Source organism: Agelaius tricolor, unplaced genomic scaffold (genome assembly GCF_023055355.1).
Source record: "Agelaius tricolor isolate 1412-34295 unplaced genomic scaffold, bAgeTri1.0.p SCAF_1, whole genome shotgun sequence".
Classification (NCBI taxonomy): Eukaryota; Metazoa; Chordata; class Aves; order Passeriformes; family Icteridae; genus Agelaius; species Agelaius tricolor.
In genome coordinates this window covers 107,392,519-107,416,569 of record NW_027269261.1, presented here as the reverse complement: position 1 = coordinate 107,416,569, position 24,051 = coordinate 107,392,519, and positions in this window count along the sequence as shown.

The window sequence follows — 24,051 nt, the reverse complement described above, 5'->3', positions numbered from 1 at the left end:
TAGTACAGGATAATTCAATTTTTATTAAAAATACAGTGAATTCAAACACAGTAGAATACTGTATCTCCCAGAGGGACAGTAAGTGTGTTCTGTGGTGTTCAAACGCCACTAAATAATATTACAGTGCAACCATTGAACTAGTTGTTTGCAATCCAGGTGAGATTCTTACCCAGGTGAGTGGTGTTATTGACACACCTGAGGGACAGGATGCCATCCAGAGGGACCTGGACAAACTCAAGAAATAGCCAATGAAGTTTAATATGACCAAGTTCCTGGTGCTGCACCTGGGTCAGGACAACCCCCATTAGCAACAGAAACTGGGGGATGAACAGATTGAGAGCAGCCCTGCTGAGAAGGACTTGGAGGTGCTGGTCAGTGAGGGACTGGACATTTTAGAAGACCATGTAGTGACAGAACAAGAGGGAATGGATTTGAACTAAAAGGCAGTAGGTTTATATTAGATATTAGGAGGAAGTTGTTCACTGTGAGGGTGGTGAGGCACTGGAACAGGCTGCCCAGAGAAGTTGTGGCTGTCCCATCCCTAGGGGTATTAAGAGCCAGGCTGGAAGGACATGTGAGCAACCTGGTCTACTGAAAGGTGGTCTGTTCATGGCAGGGGGGGGTGGAACTAAATGGTCTTTAAAGCCTTTCCAACCTGAACCATGCTTTGAGTCTGTGATTCTATGATAAATACACTGCTGTAAAGCTTTCAGGTATACTATCTACAGATTATCTGTAAAATAGAATTTGGCTCACTATTTCTGATGGTTATACTACAGCTACCACCAGTAGTATGAGGAAAAAATTGCCTAAGTTCTCCATTTTACTATTCCTTCTCAGTTCTGTGTTACTGATTCTACATATTTTCTTCCTCTATTACATCAGTTTGTTTGATAGTGCAATTAACCTAGAAGTAAAGGTGATCTAAAGCAATTCAGAGAGATGTGACTGAATGCTCACCTCACTGCATACAAATAGGGTCAAGAAGGCGTTGTGTCTTTGGCTGTTTTTCCTCCTACAGTTCCTCTAACTACATCAGCATACAAATTCATTTTACCTGCAGGCAACTGGTTTATAGCATACGTTTATCTATAAACCTGGGCAGTGTATACCAAATGGTACAGAAAAACAAACAGCCAAGTCCAATCAATTTGCACGGGATAATGCTTCCCTGTTTCTGTTATGGTTCTTCTACAGGCTTTGTGTCGATAGATGTTGTGTGGCACAGGAACCATGCTGGCAGGATGGCTCCTGTGGAGTACTCCCATCCCATTCTCCAATGTTATGTTTTGCACACATAAACTGCCTGGGCAGAAAGAATGACTGTCAGTGAATATTTCTTCTTAAGTATTCTTTTCCTTCTATTTATTTTTTTTGCTTATTGTCACTTTTTTTACTGAGCACTTTTCTAACATGCTTTTCTACGAGCATGGCTTTTCCCTGAAAATAACAGTGTCTTTGACCTCTGCATTAGTGTCATGGGGATTATACAAAATCACTGAAATGTATAAATTTGTCAATTCTTGGTTAAATGCTCTGGAGTGTGAACATTTTATTAACTGAACCCCTGAGCGTATTATTATATTTACTTCCTTCACACACTGTTACCCTCCACTGATGAAAGAGTAATTTTGCATACATTTCATATAAAATAAAATACCATTGCCATCACTGAAATTCAACAGACTCTATGAAAAAATGCTAGAGATTTTTGTGGTTTTTGTCAGTGACTTTACTGCATTTAATTGTTATGCAATGGGAAGTTAAACTTCTCTACAAGATACCTTATGATAACACATATCTGTTTTAAATTTCTGACAGTTCTATTCTTACTTACACTCTTAGAAGTATGAATATTAATGATAACAGAAGGACAGATGAAAGCTCAAAACAGAACCAGTATTTCAAACCACAAAATTATTACTTTAAGGTGTATTTGAAGAAGGCCAAGACAAAGGTGATATGCAGACTAATCTCCTAAAATTATCTATAATAAGAAGTTTTCTGTCTCTGTATGTTAATCAAAGAAGAAGCAAAACCACTAAAAGTGAAGTAGGTTCAATTTTCTTAAGGAAAATTTCTGATTATTTATTCTCATGAGGAAGTATCTTAAATGAAAGTTACACTGAAAACTGGAACAGAATTAGACTTGATTTTAATAGCCTTTAGCCTATATATTTCATTCAATTTATATGTTTATTACTAACTTAACTTACCTATCCACTTTCAGTTGTCCTTATCTTCATAAATTGTAAAGAAATTGGCTCTCTCTGGTCCTTATATTTTCTGTGGCTCTTAAATTGAAAAGGAAAGTAGAAACTGGAAGAATGGCTACAGTGCAGGTATAACTCAGTAGAGAAGGAAACCATTACAATAAACATGTGTCTATTGTCATTTGAGAGGTCTCTCTTTTTTTAAAATCTAATTTTTAGAATTTTTGTTAACTCTTAATATCTTTTTTGTGATGTGGTTTTGTTTGATTGCTTTTGTTTTTTTTTTCATTCAGCTGGAGATGCAGTGCTCAAAGTTTGTTATGATTGCTTCAGTGCATAAGTATAGTGTCCTTGATATTAAAGAAAAAGAAGTCCAGACAGCCTCAATATATGAATCCACACTACCTATTTTATTGACTTGATCAAGTAACTCTCTTTAGTCAATTAATTTTGGGGTTTGAGCTCCAAGCTTTAGAAATGTCATTTGAACACAATCAACCAATGACTAGTAAGTACAAGATTTTTCGATGTAACTAGATCTCCCATAAAATTTACAACCACCCCATCTAAAATACTTAGTACTTTACTTTCTAAAATAAGTTCAAAAGTTTTTTAGCTTAATTCTGAGAAAGTTTTGACTACCTCATTAATATCAGGAATACAAGTCATTGTTATTATTTGGCTTCTAATTGATAGCTAAGAATACCAATTATAGCAGAGTATCAGCAGTATTTATGTCTCTAACACTTTTGCTGTTTTTAACAGATACAAATCTGACCATATCTAAATTATTCCTTTGAATTTGTGGTGAAATCTCCAGAACTGTAGCAGTTTATACTATCTTCTTTTCCAAGACAAGTTTTGATGCTATTTCTACTGTAGTCCTTTTCTCATAACAGAAATTATGTCAATAATTCTAGTATACATGGCTAACCCACATTTTTCTTCCTTTGCTATTTTTTTAGCATCTCACAGTTTTGTTACGCTACCATGACTCTGTTATCTCCAAAATTTCTACATTTTCTTGCCTCTGCAACTTGCTTTCAATGTGCAACTTCATAGTTATTCCTAAATGAGCTCTTAGCTCGAGTGGTAGAGCACTCGCTCAGCATGTGAGAGGCAGTGGGATTGATACCTGCATTCTCTGTGGTTATTTGACCCTGAGCCCAGCCCTGTTGGTTAGAATTGTCAGGGGTTCAGTCCCTGTATGGGCCATTCACATAAGAGCTCGACTTGCTGATCCTTGTGATTCCCCTTCAATGCAGTCTATCTTGTTATTTTTTTCATTAAACTTGAAAAAATTTTGCTAAGTAAATTCATCATGTCTGTAACTTTATTCAAAAATCAGTGTTGGTTTTTTTTGTTTTGTTTTTTTTTTTATTTCTGTCATCCCTATCTAGAAGCTTTGATGTGTTTTCTCCCCCCTCTTTTCTTTTTTTAATAAAGGAAAACATTTGTTCCTTTCACCAAACATTTTACACTGACACACAATGATATTATTCTGTACATATCATAGAGTTTCTGTAAGGTGCAAAAATAAAGCAAAATACAAAATACAAACCCAAAGAAGTAGAAATGACATCACTCAAAGCATACAGGAGGACAAAAGTACATTCTCTTATAACAGAGGTGTTAAAAGTCTTATTCTCAAAATAAATCTCACAAAGGCTGCCCTGCTTACATCTTTCTGGTCTCTAGATGTCTGCTTTCAGGTACCTTTCACTTAATTGTGTGCTTGAGTAAGTCACAGAACACTTGAAATAAAACTAAATGTGTCATTATTATTAAAATAATTAGCAGGAAGAAAGTACTGCAAGTCAGGCTTCTTTAACCTTCTTATTCTAAACATTAAACTAGCTTAAATTCTTCTAAAATTGCTATCCAAAATGTTTGAATATATGTAAGCTGAACAGGACTGTGCTCTGAATATAAAACAGAAGCCATTTGAGAACATTACACTATCACTTGCTTTCCTGTGACATTTCAAAAAAGAATTTATTTATTGTACATGAACCTTCTATTTTCAAGGACTTTTTTTTAACTTTCTCTTGGTGCTTTTTAATTGGCTTTCACTTCACATATTCTTCTTTTTATTCCATTCAGATTGCTACAGGAACATTCTGCTGTTAAAGGTATGAAATATTTTTATTCATATTATCAGCAAGTTTTGTCTTCACTCTTTATGTCCAGTGTTATTCTGGATAAAAAATATGAAAGAAGAAATGAGAAATTATCCTAGTTCTGCTGCTACAACTGTTTGGTGGAGGAAGACTATTGAAAAAAAATAAGAATTTGAAATGCATATTTTGGGATCAAAGAAAAAATTAGGAGGCTAGAGGGAGGATGTAGGACTGTCATAAAAAGGAGACAAGCACTGAAATTCAGGACAGTGAAGAAAATATTGAATTTACTGTAAAGCAAATGTTTGGAAGGTTAAAGGCCTCATGTTGAGTTAAAGCCCAAAATTGTAGCAGAATTAGGTTAGGGATAATGTGGTTGTGACTATGTGACAGCAAATGAAGTCTTGTTTTGGAGACTGATCAGTACTTATTCCTAAAGATTCTGGAATATACTAGGGTGGGGAGTCTGGATAGCTTACTTTTTTCCACTTTTCTGAATATCCATGAAAGTAATTGATAAACCTGTTTCAAGTATGACATAAGCAGAATAAATCGGTTGAGTATCATGCTAAATATATGCTATTATTATATTATAGGAGCTGCTATAATCCAGCAGCTTCTCACTCCTGGATTCCAGAGTCAGACATAGAGGGGTTTGAAGTACAGAATTAAAAGACAGCAGAAATTGCTCTGAATCTAGGCTAAAAAAAATAAGTAGTTTTTGGCCTTGATCCTGAGGTACTCTGTGTAAAATTTCTGCTTTAAGGAACAATGTCAAGTGCTTTCTTCTCAGCACAGGGATGAAATGCCTTTAAAATAGTACCTATATGGTAGGTAATGATCTGCTTTCCACTCTGATTTAAGGCACATAACAGTGGTGCATTATTTCCATGAAACTGTGGAACTGAAGATATTTCATCATTTCCTTATATTACTTATTTTCCTTCATCTTTTTCTGCACCAAAAAATATTTGTAAGGCATCTTCACTGAATGAATAGAATAATTACTATTTTCAGAGCAAGAGGTTTACTCATCAGCTCTATTATAAAAGCAAAGAAAGAATAAAATTTTTCAAGCTAATATATTATTTCAGGTTACTATTAAGGCATAAATATTTTAGTTCTGTGCAAATCTATTTAAAATTATGTTTCAATTTATTAATCTGGCAAAAATTTTGGTTTAAAGTAGTAGAGCACGTAGGGCCACTGAATTCTTGGTCCCAAAGGACTTTCAGGCCACACTTGGTCCCAAAGGACTTTCAGGCAGCTCACAAAGAGGTTGTTCATCACACAATGTCCTCTCCAAAGGAGATGTGAAAAGGGATTTAGTGAAGAGTCAACTTTCTTTCAGAAGAGACTTACTAAATTCAAAGGGACTAAGGATCCATTAAGCACTTCTGTGTCATGTGGAGGAAATTGCCACGTTTCACATAACAAAAAGAAGCAACCACCACAGACAAAGAAAATAGGGAAACACGGACTCCAGGCTGGTGGCTGCTCCTCAACAATTGAATAGGATGGACAAGAGGACCAGAGCAGTAGTAACACAATCAGCAGGCCTGTAACACGAGACCTATGGCATCTTTCCTGCATGAATCACAAAGAAGAAAAGTTGGAACAGACAATAGCAGCCACTACTTGTAACACGCTGTGAAGTGGTTCCAGTGTCTATGCTCTATTCTTTAGATTACTTAATCCAGAAAGTCTGGTAACTCTCAGAGAAAACTCTTAACTCTAATCAAGAGTATAATAGAAAAGGATGAATGCTCACAGATCTCATAGGTCTCACAAGGTCTTGTTATTTCTTCAGTACACATCAGATACAAAATCTGCTTTTTAACACAGAACAGCTGGAAAAATATCTGTTTTCCTTGGTACCATGAAAAGAAAACATAAGTACACCAACCTTCATGCATACTACATTTAACTTTTGATCCCAGCATGATTTCAGAAGTTAAATTTAGGATAATAATGTTATTCTCTACCAGACATCTTGGGCTTCTGAGTATTCTTGAATTAGAAATGCTACTTGGCTAATAAATTTTTCTATAAAGAACTACTCTGCAATCTTTTTTGCAAGTGAGCAAACCATGACATTGGTCTTCCAGTATTAGCATGAATGGCAATCAGATCAATTGACTGAGTCATGTGAAAAATGTCAATATTTCATATTGACATAATTAAACATCAGAGAAATTCAGACAGGTGTATGACCACTGGCTGCTCAACATTAATAAATCACTTGTTTCTGAGTGTGAGGGAGTAGCCAAACTGCCCTGAAAGGAGAAGAGCCTTGAGCTGAAAAGGACCCCGGAGAAGACTCTGCTCTCATGATGGAGTCTCATGGAGTTTGACAATTGTGGGCACCACTAGAAGCCGGCAAAGGTGTATAATAACAGCGCTGGGAAAGACAAAGGAACAAACCAGGTCCAAAGGCCATTTTGCTCAATGAGGAAGGTGCAAGCAGAAGTAAAATGAGACAGAACTTCTGTCCAGATGGAGTCCAGATCTAGTCAGGAAAAGAAAAAAAACCTGCAGAACAGCACAACTACTACATAACCATAGCCAGGACAGAAACATCCTATCTTAGCTTAAATGGAGCCCTGGGCCCATGAAAGGAATGGGAAAGCACTCAGGTGAGGCTGGTCATGGACATTAAATTCCTCAGGATCCTGACACACAGATGCTTTGCTTCACAATCAGCTTAAAATTGAAAGGTCTGGGGTTAATAATTACCCGTGTAATTTCTTAGGAATGTCTCAATGGTTAAGCCCTTTTGAGAAGCTATGAAAAATATTTTACTTCCCAGTTCTTTCAGAACTGAGTGCATTTCTTGAAAGGCTGCTCAGGAAATAAAGAACCAAAAATTGAGTTAAGACCAAGTTTGTGAAACATGTCTAGTCAATTAATACCCAAGCCAAGATTATGATATTGCTTAACTACTGCTTTGTATCATGATTAAAAATGTAGAGAGAAAGTTTATGAAAAGCTGTAAGATGTTAGAGGGAAACTGTATATCTATAACTACAATCCAAAAGATCAAAGTTCAGACATTTTCAATCAACCATGAGATCTTTATGATTCAATTTGCCTAATGAAGTGTGTTATTGCTTTCTTGAGTGGCAGAAGAACAATTTCTATTTGTATAGCACCTTCTTTATAGCAGCAATTTGGGTACAATACCTGTAATTGCCATGATAAAATGAACCAGAGCAGTCAAATCCTTCTACTTCAAGCTGGCGACACAGTTTATTCGAGGGATTTGTTAGCAATATCTACAAGCAATTGTAGGAAAAACCTAAGTATCCTTACCCAAGGCAAAATGTTGATCAGATTACCCACTGAAATTTCTTTATAGGGAATACATTTGATAGATTTCTCTTAGCGCTTGTTCAAACAAATTTTGGGCACTAATGGTTCCTCATCAAAATTGTATGTAAAGAGCAAAAAAATGATGATGCAAGGTAGAGTTGTAGCTGACTCATGGTTTTGCAATCTTACATGTATGTAAGTTACTTGACAAATTTTGATAGTCTGGGAATTATGCTGGAGATATTGACAAGCAAGTATCAAAGCAAGGAAGTGAGCAGAATGGGGAGAGAACAGGTCCTGACTTCAGTTTTTCTATCATATTAAGGACAACACTCTACCAACCTGATGCTTCTAGTAGAATACACTTGAATTAATTTAACCATGTTATTAAAGCACTCCATGCAATCTGAGCTAGTGAATTATCTGTCATTAGTTTGCCTGAAAACCTAAACTGGATTTGTTGGAAGGACTGTAACTGCAAGTAACCTCTCTAGACTTTCTAAAGAGACAAGACTTATAAATGCTCTGGAGCTAGCTTAAGTATAAGACAGAGAAAACACTGCAGAATTCTGATCTTCGGGACCATGTATAAAGTTTTATTCAAGGATAGGAGATTTACTGTGAAGCCAATGTTTACATTCCCTTTGGAAGTGAGTAGATTATAATTTGGATAGTTCCTCAACTGTAGTTAATCCCACCGGAACCCATGGTGTGATTAAATCCCCCTATAATGCCTTATTTCTGGATTTGATATGCTCCATGCATGCATTTGGATCAACACAGGCTTGGAAATGTTGGTAAGAGAAGAACCAGGGATGATAACTAGTGTAAGAATGTAGTTTGAGGGCCTCTACATTGCTGAGTTACAGCACAGCATTGAGGAAGATTTAAGAGACAGGGTGCAGACCATAGACACTCTGTTGAAAAAAATTTGGTGTCATGCAGATTTAGCAATCCAAGCTTTGAAAAATGTTATTGGAAAAAAATTGTGAAGCTAGGTGCTTGGGACAGATTGCCTAAAATCCTACACAGACCTGACATGGCTATGAGAGCAAAATTTTCTGGGGAAAAGCCCAAAGAGGTTTACCTGAAGATTGAAGACTGTTCTGAACAATTTATGTAATCTTTGAGGGAACCTCACTGTGTCAGTTCCTAAGATCAGAACTTGCTTTTACATCTTAGTCTGGAGTTCACTGTTAGGATGAATGACCATATTTATTTTGTCCAGGCACCTCTGAGATGGTCTTCATGCCAGGCTGTGAAGAAAAGGGTATGATGACTTAATAATGTATTTTTCACTTAAGATCAATTTATTTGTAATCTCAACTAATCTTATTTGACTTATGTTTATATTTATACTTTCCAACATGTTCAGTTGTTGTTTAAAGGACTCTTAGTTCTGAATATTGTTATATCCATAAACATTCCTGTGTAGAATCCAGATAAATCCTATTCTTCAGTTGTACACGGTACAAACTGGTTGCACAAACTAACTATTCTTAATGCAAAACAACATTATCTTTGCTATTCCAAAATATGGAATGACATTTTTTCTTGTACAGTGAAAGGAAATAAGTCAATGTTTGTGTTTCACCCATATACAAAACATAATGCAGGCGCCTTAAAAGGAAATGCTATAAATAATTATATTTTCACAATCTAAATCTCTGAAGAAAATTATTAAATGCCACCAATAACTCAGCTGAGATTCATCATTCCTTTTAGTTGGTGCATTCATAATTGAATTTTTAAAAGTTAAATTTAAAAAAATTATCAACTTTTTTTTTGCTTTAATTAATTGGACTAAATAGAGGAACACATTCTCAATATGTTTTTTAAAATAAAATAACCAATTAAAATATTGACATATTATCAATAATGCTAATATCATCATCATCATCACAAAACACCCCCCCAAAAGAAACCTCCAGCACCAAATTATCAAAAAAACCCAAAAATCCAGGGCTTGAACATGAAGAAGTTTTGAAATACCTGGTGAAAAAGGTTATATTAAATATGTTGCTTGATTTATCAGGATTCAAGATTCTTGTGAAAAGGTTATAATTAGGCAATACAATCTAAAAAATACATGTACAAGTCTTAAGAGATGCTGAACAAATTACTTTGCATCTCGTGTTTCAATTTCTGTCGCTAAAAAAGGATATTATGAAGGTAATCATCTCATTTGTAACCAGTGTGAGATCTGCTAGTAAAGAACAATAAAAAAATGCAAAGTGTTACTGTCAACATCAATGGCAATTAGATTTGATCTCAAGAAATGTAAATTAGGAGCAGCTCTTCTGATTTTAATGGAATTATACTAGTTTGTAGTTACCTGCATTTAGAAGATTGACTAAGAAGCTATGGAGGTTGAAATGCACAGAGAAATAGGTTCATTATTAAATGCAGACAAACAAATGCTTCACGGATTACCTGGAACGCTCCTGATAGAATGTCTTGCTAATACCTCTCTCAGTCTCTCTTCCTGTGAAATGCACTAGATTAAGAAGCACAAAGGAAAAGATTGAAGTTACCTAATCTGGTGTGCACATGTTATTTTGATTTCTATTAAAATGAAGAGAACATAAGAATCACTCTCAATGGAAAGAGAAATTCTCAATGGAAAGAAAGAGGAATTAAAAAGACCACAAAGACTAAAATTTTTTCTAGATATTCCTGTTGCTCAGATTTGAGCTGCATTGATGTATACAATATGCAGAGTAAGCTGGTTTTACTACCCTCTACAATACTTTTTTTTTTTTTAAGTATGACTATAAAATGAAAATCAGATAATGCTATCAGTATTTTTCTGGAAATAGTGGTGTGAATTTACTTTCTGTAATTTCAAAGTATTAAATAGCTTCCTTTTTTTGTTGTTTTAAAAAAACTTTTAAATTAGTTCAACTACAGAAGTTCACCTGTACTTGTCTTACTTATAACATGAGCCTTATTATAACATAAGCCAGAAAAAGGATATTGCTTGTGTTCCTATAAAGTCTTTCCTTAGATCTGAGAGCATCAAAGACAGATCGTCAGGAAGCTCTCTAGTATATGGCTCACTTACAAAAGTAATTTTTTATTCACAGTAAGAAGTTTTGTTGCTCTTTCTAGGTTTTCTAACAGATTTTGAGCAACTTTTTAGCAACTTTTTTGACTCAATAAACTCACTTGGACAAAGCCATGCTTCACCTGACATTAAGTCTGTACTTTTTAACAAAGAACCTTTAATATGACACCGAGGAGAAAACAGTATTTTCATAGCAATTTGTGCTAACCTTTCAAACAGACCCTGCTTGGTGCTGCTGGTGTTCACAAATGATAGTGATCATGTCATGCCTTCAAACAGATTACTTGAAAATTTCCAGCTATAGAAAGTACTAAAGTCAGCAACACAGATGAACAGTTTTGTATCTCAGAAAGGTGACAGTACTGACATCAGTCTGGTGATTAGCACATACCACGATTATAAACACACACACAGCCCCCTAAACACACAGAGAACTATGATCCTAATGAAAAAAATTTTTACAAGAACTTCATGAAACCTCAGGAACGTGCTTGAAATTTCCGTCAAGAATACTTCAGTTGCAAATAATTTAGAGCATAATTTTCATTAATTTAATCAATAGCCACTTTATCCCTGAGTCTGTAAACAGGAATTCAGATGAATCTAATTAAAATGTATTGTTGCCTGTGACATGCAGTGTGCCACAGAGCTTCAGTACAAGACTTTTAGACTGAGGATTTGTTGAGTAAATTACTTAATACTTTCTCCTTTTGATATCGAGGCTTTTCCATTGGAATGACCATGAAGAATTTTGAGATGAAGAATACTTTTTGTGGTTTCCATTAGGTAAGGAAAATAGTTTTTCTTTTCTCAAGAGGTGTTTTTTGTGGGTTTTTTTTTTTGTGGTTTCGTTTTTTGGGTTTTTTTAGTTTTTGGTTTTTTTTAAATACAAGCAAAAGTTGTTTTAAAAGTTAATAAGCTTTTAAGCTTTTAAAAGTTAATAAGCTAACTATGTAGGGCTAAAGTGAGCCAGTATAATAGCTTTACTGATGATTAAGTCAATCTGCTTTGAAGAAAATCCCTGTGTGCAGTTTTTTCCTTTGGTAATATAAAATAATGAATCCTTCATATTCTATTTAGATGTAAATACTAGCAATAAGATAATACCAAAGAGTAGCAAAATGTTCTAATGATTGTTTGTAAGAATTACATACATTCATTAAGAGACTATTTCCCTTGTACCTTTTTATATTTACACTTCACCAGACAGACAAAAACATTCTGATTTGGTTTTGGTTGGTTGTTTGTATTTTTGGAAAAATTTTGCAAGAATTCAGTGTGTGGCCGAACAGTCCATGTAGTTCTGTGAGCAGAGGTTGTGACTGTAATAAACATGCTAACTAGGGCCACTTTAAAGATATCCCCTTACCTGTAATTGCCCTGGGTACTACAGAGCCATTTCAGGTCAGGTTGCTGTGGTTTCCAGAATGGTCAACTTTCTTGTAGTCACTGATGTATAATTTTGATTCACATTAGATCTACTTTCCTTTTTTGAAATACTTAAACTTTTTGTAGATTAAGTCACTAAACCCAGTTCATTTGGATAGAAATTCCAGGTGTATTGTGGTCTCTAAACACTCCATATTATTTCAATACTCGTTACTTTATCATTTCACAGAGCCTTTATGCCAGATTCCTTTCTTTATGGATTCAGATGCTTTTTCATTCCTTGAAAACCAATGATAGTTTAATCCCATTAATCTTGAATCTACTTGTTTTACGCTCCTTGCATAAGCTAAACTCCATTTAGTGAAAATACCCAAAATACAGAAATGTATTTCCAGTCTAACTCCCCCGATCAAAGCAAAGTCACCTGGGTCTTATTGCTCATGACCACATCCTGGTGAATTTTTAGTATCTCCAACAGAGGAGACTTCATGATGTCTTTGTGTAACCTCTTCCTGTCTCTAATCATCCTCCCAGTAGAAGGTGTTCTCTTATTTTTAAATCTAATTTCTTGTGTTTTGGTTCGTGCCCTTAGTCTCTTGTCCACTCACTGGGCACTGCTCAGATGAGTTTATTCCTTCTACTTTGGACCATCACACATTTTTATGTGTTGCTCAGTTGCCCCTGACCGTGATTGTCTCCAGGCTGAAAAATTGCAGCTCTCTCAAGATTACCTTGTATGCCAGGTGATCCAGTCCCTTCATCACCTTTGTGACTTTGTTGAACTTCCTTCAGTATGTGTCCATCTGTCTGTACTGGGGTGGCCAAAGCAGGACACAGCATTCCAGATGTGTCTCACCAGGCTGAGAATGAGGGAAGGATCTCCTCCCTCAACCTGCCAACTGTGCTCTTCCCAATGTAGCCACAAGTAATGTTGATTCATGTTGTCACAAGAGGCACATTGCTGGCTCATGTTCAACTTCTTGTCCACCAGAACAGTGAAGCAAATCTGTTTCATTGGGTGCCCAGCATGTGCTGGCATATGGGATTATTCATTCCTAGGAATGATACTTTGCATTTTGTGCTGAAAAACTTAATGAGATTCCTGTTTGTCTATTTCTGCAGTTTGTTGATGTCCTTCTGAATGGCAGCTCATCCATCTGGTCTGTGAAGAAGTCCTCTAAGTTTGACATTGTCTGCAGACTAAAGGTGCACTTCAGTCACATTGCCCACGTCACTCCTGACTGTTTTAAGCAGTACTGGACCCAGTATCAGCCTCCCAGAGCACCACTACTGACTGTCCACCAGCTGGACTTCATGCCACCAACTATTGCAATTTAGGCAGTTTTCAGTCTGCTCTGTTGACAAATTTTGTTTTCCATTTTTAATCATTTTTTCTAGGAAGATGCTACAGCAGATAGTGCTGAAAACTTTACTAAAGACAGAATAAACAGTATCTACTGCTCTTCCTTCATCCCCAAACCAGGCATTTCTTTAGAGAAGGCATTAGATTGGTCAGGTTCTACTTCCCCTTCAGAAATCCATGTTGACTGTTACTTTCTTTTCCTTAATAAATTTCCAGGTCTAAATTATTTTTAACATTATTTGCTCCATCGCCTTCCCAGAGACTGAAGGCTCACCCGACTGGAGTTCCCTGAGTAGCCTAAGTGGCAGCTGCTAAAAAAAGCCATTTAAGCAAGGCATGAAAACCACACATTTTGGGGTTGTCCAGAAGCAATACATCACATCATATCACATCAAATCTGTTGTTGGGCTTAAATAGATTTGAAGATGCTCAGGAAATGACATATGATAACAGCTTTAACAGCATTAAACTAGGCTGCTTAAAACCAAACACTATTCATATTTTATCATTTAAACCTGAATAATTTGCTTGGTTGGAATGTGTTCAATATCAAGCATCACTATTGCACGTCTGTTGAGATAAAGTATTGCATAATTTAATGCTGAATTACTCGGATGGTACAAATCAATGCAGCGCTGGTATCCAGTTTGAAAAAAGTTCATTGTTATACAAGCTATTAACATATTTGGGCTTTATTACAACAATTACAATGCTGGTTTTGTACTTGGTCTATGTTTTTGAATTTGCTAAAGCTTTCCTAGATATTTAGTTAAAGACTTGGTCTTTTCTCTTGTATAATCCTACGAAGAAGAATGAAATGTTGTTTAAGATTAAGAGTAGCAGAATCCATATTTTACAAAAAACATAAAGGCTATTTTTTGTTTTTGCTTTTTGATAGCAAATTTCTACTTGGTCTAGTAATTATCATTGATGGAAAAATGAGAAAATTAAGAAAAGAAAATAAAAAAAAAACCTTTAGAAGACAATGGTTATCGACACTCAGGAAACCTTATATTAGAGGTTCAATTTTCCACAATTTTAGTTCTATTTTAGTCCAAGCAATAAGAATTTTCTCCAGTGTTAATCTTATAAGTCATAAACTGCACACTTTGACATAATTGACTCTACCTGAGTATATGAATACCCTAGTGTCATGGAGTCCCTCATTGTGATGGCACATGGTAAAAACCCAGAAAATATATAGGCCACAATAACAATGGCATCCCTTATAGTGCTTTATTTCTAGGAAAATCTGAGTTAAAAATTGCCTTTCAAATCTACTTACCATCATGATTTATGTTCTGTATTGCTTCAAACTGACTTAGTGCAGACCTTCTAAATGCAGGATATAAATACCTGCTAAGAAGGAATAAGACAAAGACCATTCTTACTCTTTGATCTCTACTAGACTTTGGTTTAGTTATAATAAATGAATAAAATAAATGTGATTTCAACACAAATATTGAGTCCAAGAAGAGTATCACTTTCACAATTTTCTTTTCCCTATACTAGGTCTTTGCAAAGTGGAACTAAAATACTCAGTCCTAAACTTTGAAATCAGTCTAAATAAAAAGTTAGATTTTATAATCAACTTGTTCTCCTCCTGATTAAGACTCAGTCAAATGTAGTCTTCATAAAAACTGGAAAAAAAAGAAATAAAATTTTACATAGCTGTATGACAGGATTATACGAGGTCTTCAGTGCTTGGTATATGTAAGCAATGCATGAGATACGTATTCACATCTTCAAGAAGCCAGAAAGGGGAAGAGGGAGAAAGAAAGAAAGCTTCTATTCAACAGTAAGCTGTGCCTAAAATTCGAGCTTAACTTTTCTGTGGGTAGAGCTGGTAAGATTCACAACAAATTACCTTTCCTTATGAAGTGGGAAAATATGAATTTGAATCAGCGCATATTCTCTAAATCCTAGCTGCATTTGGTGGGAGGTAGTCAGATGTTTGGTTCTCTGACAGTACTGAGTAAATTATTTGAAAGGCATAAAATAGAAGACTTTCCTATCCATACCTAAAGAGTGTCTACAAGAATGGTGTGTCAGGACTCTTTATCAGGGAAAATAGCGATAGGATATGTTTTTCAATTCAGTATGCCTTTCTCCAGCCCTTTTCTCCTGTAACAGTATCTTTGAAGATGGAAAAGTATAAGATGGTTTTAGGGATTCCCCTTTCTCTGCATCACCTCAAGGTACAACTCCTAATAATATCCCACTTCTTCTGCCTGATAACTCTGCTCACATCAAGAGATTCACAGACCTCTCTCTGCCCTATGATTTTCTTGCCAAAGCCAAGTTTCTCTTATCACATACAATGCTGATGCTTTTTCCTCACCAACTCTTCTTTTATTACAGGAGAAAGTTTGTAGACAGGGATGTTGAATACAGGATGTTCTCTGTTGAATACACCTCAATTATTAGGACTGATTACTGCAGTGGTGGATTCAGAGCTAGAACTGAAATTGAAAAGAACACAGATTCACAGAATACTCTGAGTTGGAAGGATCATCCATTCAAGGATCCATCCATCCCACAAGGATCATCCCATTCAACTCTTAACTGAATGGCCCACACATGTGTTGAATCCACAGTCCTGGTGTTAGCACCTGCTCTAGCACCTGGTGTTAGCACCTGCTCTAATCACCTGAGATAATCTCAGGGTCTGTGAAGAGAAAGATTTTTATATACATCTACAGATTATCTACCTGAACTGACATAGCAAACTTTCACATACAAATCAGCCTTTCTTTCATGGAATTTAAGTTTTCTTACCTTAATTAAAAAGCTGATAGGAAGATTTATAGTGCTTGATCCTCACTTACAAGACTTTCTATACATTTTACTGACAACATATATGATCCCTAAAGCCCTATAAAATGCAGGCTAAACAGCTGAAAAAAATACAGAAATTTAGGAGAGACTCAGATTTGGCATGTTTTAGCTTTTGCAAAATCTAAAAAAAATTATTTTTCAATAAATGGTACTATTTTTCTCTCTTTCTATTCTTATTATTTAAGATCAATGTGGGGTTTATGTCTTTTTCCACTACATGCAATGTATAGTCCATTACAAATAAGGGGACCAGTAAGTAAAGCTAGTAAGATTTTGCATCCAGATCTTAAAAATATAGAAGTGGTTTGGCTTAGAGTGAAGAATGATATAGGTTCAAGTGGCTTTCAACTTTTTAGAGCTATAGCTTAGTTGTATATTTTTAATAGTGACAGCATGTTCATTTCATTGAATGATGACATCCTTTAGAAAAAGTGATAGGAAGAGTCATGGAACATTTGAGTAAGCACTGCTGATTTGTGGCTGCAGCTCTCGATGCCTGCAGTGTAACTGCCAAGCAGAATTACTGTATCTGCTGTTTATTACACTCAAATGATTGACCTATGTGAGTCCTCCTTACCTTGAGCACAACAAACTGCTGACTTAGTTCTATCTTCAAGTAAGTAAAACAGTGACTTTGGAGCCAGCTCAACCCTGTTAGTCAAACTTGCATCAAATACATTCCCTGCTTCCATTAGGACTGTCACTTGAAAGTAACTGACTGGAACATAAAATAATTGTCTTTTCTTGCTTTCTCCACAGATTGTCCAATCACTTTTTTTTTTTCGTACAACAGAATGATGACGGGGTAAATTTGCACGCACTGATTCCAAAGATATTTTAAAACCTTGACCAAACCACATTTTTGTCACAGGAACATTAATAAATAACACTGGAGATTTCATTATTCATTTAAAGTGGATTTAGAAATGACTGATTACTAATAAGAGTGCATTTTTTATCTGCAAAAGCATCAATGTTTCACTTCATGTAACTCACAAAACATTCTAATTTGAAAGAAAGAGCTGGACAGAAGAAAACAAAAAGAGATGAGGGAAATAAAGCTTTTAAAAATATGTGAATATCCTTGTACCACTGAGATCCATGCTAGTTAATTTCAGAAGATCAGTTAAACTTAGCTGAATCTGTTGTCATTTGCATACAATATTAGTGAGTGCATTCAGTACACTGCATTATGAATTTAGAAGATATGATGTTGTAGTAGGTAAAACTATATTTACCCAGGAAAAGTCAGCAAATTGCAAGCAATGTAAGGTTTGGAAACTGCACTTTTAAATTGGAAAGCTACTCTAATTTACCCTGAATTAGTAGTAAAAAAAGGAGGTTCAAAATAAGTTTCCTAAGAACTAACAGATTTGTAAGTACTGATGGATATAAGCTACATGGACTTAGGAGTGCTGACTTGCTTTCAGAAAGGTGAAGTAGGAAGTTGATGGGGTGATATCCCATGTTCACATCCCTCCAGAATAATTTAGTGATTCTATGGCTCATGGGAGACACAGACATGAATCTGACGTTTTGAAGAATTTTATTGTGAAGAATGAAAAGAAATTGTTTGGAAACACATAGAAATTAAGTCATCAAAAGTGAAAGAAGAAAGTTGAGCCAATCGCATAATTTTAATGTCCAGATCATTTTAGTGATCATGTCTGACATTTTGTGATGTATTGCTATTAATGAACAAATTAGTATGGTCTCAGAAACTTGTCTTATCATTAAAAAGATTATCTATAAATATTACCAAATTCTTGGAGGTAAAAAAAGTTACCTAGAGTTTTATATAGCTGTCTAAAATATTAGATTATAATATCCTGAAAAGGTGGGCTTCTCCTTACTTACACAAGATGACTGATGCTGTTATGACTATCAAATCACCTAGGAAAAGGCAATATTTGACCAACCATTGTTCTAGTCTTTGCAGAGAACTCTATTTTTTCAGCAAGACTCTGTAGGTTCCTACAGTCCCAGCGATTTTCCCTGTGAAACAATACCTATATAAGGTTGAGTTTTTCCAAAATTCCTAACCCTTTTTTTTTCATATGCAAAAGACTTTCTATATCAACAAAATAATGTTTCTGGAATTAAAGTTACCTTTAATGGATGCTAGGCTGTAAATCCCTCTGCAATCAGGAAAAGGACCAAATTAAACCAAAACCCTTAAAATTTTGCTCTGTTCTTCAAAAAAATTATAGGTAAGAAAAGAGAGCCAAATACAAAAACCCGCAAAAAACTACTGTCTTAAGAAACCATGCAGAATGATATCAAGATAAGTGTTCCACAGTCACCTGTGGAATTTACTCCTAGTCCACTTTAAATTTTACAGTGAAGAAACTAATGATCCTTGTCTGAATTTTCCGCAAAATTTTAAACTTTTTAGCAACTTTTCAGTGGTGAAATAGAACACACTACTAACCTTTTATTAACTTCACAAACTTTCATTTTCTCTGTGGTCACTGCTTTTCCTTTGAATCAGGTTTCACCTTTATTGATGTGCATAATTATCAGGAAAACCATATGACAGAATTCTGAAACACCACCATAGGCCATCTTTTTTTTTGTTTAATTTTTATATATATATACTCATAAATAACATAATTGAATTTAAGTATCATGTAACAGTAATTAATGATATTTTTGTCTGCTGACACCAGAAAAAAAGGTGTTGGTTGGAAACTTATAAAAGTACAACTGGAAATTTAGTATTTGGTTTCCAATTTATGTATTCAAATCTCACATAGGCACAAGGAAATAGCCTATATCACCCTACTTAGTCAGGTGGCTTTGGAAAGAAAAGTCTGGTCAGCATTGTTCACACATTCATTCTTGAGCATTCTGGCTCATTCAATCAAAATAAGTTTTATATTTCCTGATGATATGACTTTGAAGAAAAGAAAAAAATGAAAAGCACTATTGTCTTACTTTGTAATTATGTTGGCAAAATCAAGGTACACAGTATGAACTGTAGACTTTAATAAAGGCAAAATGTTGTCACAGATGGTAGGTCAGTTCCAATACATCATAAATGAAACCATTTAACCTGGCAGTTTAAAGCTGATCCCTGTGCATGGATTACTTCAGCAGTTAGAGGAGTAAGACAACTAATAAAATACTTACTCAAATTATGAAGGAAATAAAAAAAAATTAAAAGTTTGAAATCATTCTTTTAACCCAAAAAACCAAATGCTTCTGAATTCCTTGCTAATGAAGTACAAAATTGTTACCATGAGCAAACAAGCAATGTGGCATCATCATTAATACAAAGGCAAAAGGAAACCTTCAAGTTCTGATGAAAACAGGAGAAAATTTCCTTTTATAATGTGTGCTTGGATTAGGAGTGTGCCATGGAAAAAGAAAGGGAGCAGTTAGATTCTCTCTTGAAGTACTAAAACATACCTCCTATTGATTACAATGGGAACTAAAGCAGTTTTTATATAACCAAAGCATCATGGGAGGATTCCATGTGTGAAATTTCTTAAAAAAAAACTAAGTAAAATTCTTTAAATGTTCTCAAAAGACAAGAGAGAATAATACAACCGAAAACTTGGAGAGTAAAACTGATAAATGACTTTTCTTATATGCTATTTAGGGTTTATGATCTGTAAATATTATTATATGGGATCTAAACTGTATGATCAAAATCCATATTTCCAGAAGCAAAGATTTTGCATAATTGAGGTAATTACCAGCCCCATTGGACTTTGTAACTTTTCTGCCTTTTCTGCTGCCTTATCTATTCCACTGGACTCCTGGGATGAAAGCCAGCTGTGTCTGTTATATGCTCCAGCCACTGGGGGAAGTATCTTAACTGCTGGAGGTCTTAATGACTCCTGGTTGCACAGTACTATTTATCTGCCATCCAACAGCTTCAAAATTGCTTTCACGGCCTGATAGGTAGGATCTTAGGATAGATTTTGCAGCAGTAAGCTTGCAAAAGCTGTTCTTCAGGCAATGATTAGAAATTGTCAGCAAATCAACGTATAATGCACAGGTCCTGATTATTCTTAACTTAATTTGTCACCTTTCAATACTAGATCAGGAACAAAGCACTAACAGCCACCTAATCTGAATGGCAACTAGCAGGCATTTAGAGATAAAGGAGAGATAGAAGGTAGGGTGGGAGGATGGAGAGAAGGGAAGAAGTATGGAAGTACAGAAGTACAGAAGTACAGAAGGAAGGAAGGGAGGAAGGAAACCTGTAATAATAACTGGACACTTCCTCAAAATATGGACTTCTTTCTTTAAGAAAAAAAAATGAAATGTATACTATTTTCAATTAATTGGTACAAGAGTTTAAGTATTCTGACATATTTTAAAGAAATATCCTTATATGTCATGCTTGACTTGTTCATGTCAGTCATATATCCGGCACCCAATTAAAAAATCTGCTGTTATGGAGGTGGACTGAATTAGGTCTTTTTGTCAAGATGTAAGGAAATTAAAGCTGCTTCTATAAAAATGTTATTTTTTTTCCTAAAACAGATACTTCATTGCTTTCCCAAACTCACTGCATAACATTATAGGATTTTATTATACTGTGAAATGTGCTGATATTAAAAAAATATAGATTGTATTTGCACAGTAATAAAGATACCTTCATTAGTATTCAGATGAGTTTTATAATTAAAGTCAATATCCTTTCTGTGAATGTCCAAATGATAAGTGCAATTATAAAGATTGTATTAATTTTATGAACATCTGTGCAAAATTCATAACATCATGCCAATCCTGATGTTTTGCCAGCTTCTTGCTTTTCACACTGATTAAAGGATAAAAATAGGAAAATACTTTGTTTTGGTAAATATATGTGTCTTTTAAAATACGCAAAAGGGATGGGAAGTGTAGCTCAGTTTGGAAATGGGTAAACTTATCCAGATCTGAAAGTGCTGAAATTGATCCCTTGAAGTGTACTTTGTGCTACAGAATGCCATAATAATTCATTATAGGAGATTATTGCTCTGTATAAGACAGACAAACATGGTAGACTGCACAAGTTAATTTACAGTCTTGGAACGAATCCTGTTTTGTTTAGATAATTACTGAATGAGCTTTTGAGAATATTGAAAAGACTGATTCTTTCCACAGTCTGCAAATAGGGAAAAAGCTGCAATACATTTAGTCCACAGAGTCAATTACCTGGAATTGCAAATTTGGCCTTGATAAATGGAAAGATTGTTGATTTATACAATAACTCTTAACTTCCAGACCCATACATGAAAAATTTGTCTTGCAGCTATCATTAGGAATGTTTCCTTTTCTGTTTATGCTTAGGTATTTGTTGCTCTTAGGCATTTCTTAGGCTCTGGCACTTGAAGAGCCCCTGCATGGTACCAAAAGATATGGCATGGGACACCAAAAGGAAGCCAAAAGGAAGCCAATACTTCTGTGGCAGGCAGAAGCCAGATGGGATTCTTGAGGGAATCTTAGGTTAAGTTAATAACCTATTTTTGCCACATTAAATTCTCTGACTCATTACTCAGAGGCAGAATTTGGTCCCTTAACTTCAACCTGGTAGCTTAGATTGTTAGAAATATCTTCACACACATCTGCCTTCCATTACAAAACACAAAGTTATGGGCCCTGTACTTTACCTGCATGAGGCACCCTGAAATATCAATATTAGTTGAATATGAGGACCTTAAAGCAAATGAATAACTAAGTTTGCCTTCACTTATTTTGTTGTCTGCTTAAGTAAAACCACTCCAAAACACTGCTACAATCAAAATGTATGTTTCCTGACAGCATAACTGTTACCAATAGAACTCAGAAAGAGCTCAAAAGAAATATTTATGGAAAAGGTATGAAAGATCTTCCTTAGAAATATTCTCCTAAAGGATGTTATTTGTGAAGTCACTTCTCCCTTTTCCAAGAATGTGCTTCAGCAATGATATCTTGAAAGTGAATTTACAGCAACTATGGTTTAAATCACAGGGATAAAGAACTGAATATAAATAATTATTTTAATTTGATGCATCATTCCAATGAGGCTGTCATTGTCTTGTATTATATAATATTTTATTAAACGTATTGTAATATTTAAACAACTTTGTTACAGGTTAATACTTTTTTCTCTTTCACATATTTTGTTTAATTTCTCTTTCTCTGAAGTAATAATATTGGCAGAATAGAGTGTGTAACAGCTCTGTCTATCATGAAACCTGTTAGAGCACAGATTGTAAACTCAAAGATAGTAATGGCTCCTCTGAAGCTTTATAGTGTCAGAAGCTTGCTGCACATGCACATTAAATCCATGTGCTGAAAGGCCTTGTGATTTTATGTTGAATAATATCCCTATTCATATGCAGTAGCTGTTTTCCTTAACAAGATGGCTTTTGTACTTTTCCTACTAAGACTTATGTTTTAAGTGCATCTATGAGTTATAAGGGTATAGAAGATAATTTGAAACAGCTGATTTCTAATTTTGTTTGTGTTTAAACAGCTTACCAACCAGCAGCTGCATTGGATTTAACTTCTTGAAAGATCACACTTGTTTTACATTAAAATAATTATTCAAGCTATGTCCAAATTAAAACAGTTTAATGCAACAGTAACAGACTATCTAAGCTATGCAGCTGACAGAGTTTTTTCAGATGTTCTCTACCTCATTTTTGCTGTAGTGCAGATGTTTAATGTCAAAAAAAACAGATAGGTACAAAACAAAACCCTGTACTTCTGACTGCAACACATTCAAACCATCTGGTGGAATACATCAAACATTTAAGCATGCATAGCAATAATACATAATGTGACAGAAGGAAAAAAAAGGGTATAAGAATGCCATTCCTTTGAAAATACATTTCTATATGGTATAATTCAACTGTCATTGAAGTAAATGATAAAGCCAGTATTGAATTTCATATGACGTGAGTTTCTCATATAGCAGATTTTCTTGACAATGCACTTTAGAAATGTGAAAATGAAACTTGAGGAGAAAATATTTCTAGTTTCTACATGTTTGCAACTGTGTAAATCACTGAAAATACGAGAACTTATTATAAAAATGCATCTTGATGGAGCTAAACAACACTAATCTTTAAATTGAAAGGTACATCATTGTTCATCACACTAACTTTCTTTTCTGTATTCCTAGCATATGCCTGTCCTTTCACAAACACAAAGATGATTCTGGAAAGCATCTCCAGCACCACACTACCCACTACTGACATGGGTATATCAGTACTTACACATTAGAATCACTTTCCGTAATATTCAGTTCCATTAAAAATTAGAGGAGTATTCACAAAAGTTGACTTTCATTCTAGGTAAGTGTTGCGATCTTGTCATTAAAATTTTTAAGAGATGCCTCTGCCTCAATTAAGGTACAAATGAGACCATATAATCAAGTCAATAGTAATGGATTTTATTTAACAGTGAGCTAGAGAGAGAGAGAGAGAGAAAGAAACAGAAAATAAGGCAAATAAGGCATGGGAGTGGGGAGGGAGAGGGGACAGAGAGAAAGAAAGGGACAGAGAGAAAGAGAGTGACAGAGAGAAAATATCACCACTCTGTGGATCCCCATGATGTCCCATTTATCCTCTTCTCTTGGTCTTCTTGGGGGTGACTGTCCTGAGTACAGAATTCAGTGGATTAATACATGTTTGGGCCAGGTGGAATGCTCAGGTACATCCTCTGGGTGGGGCACAAATTTGACACTGTCTCTTGCACCCAGAGGTTGAATCTGTTGCATTCCTTTGCATCATATGCAGTCCTCTGGCGCAAGGCCTCAGGAATTCC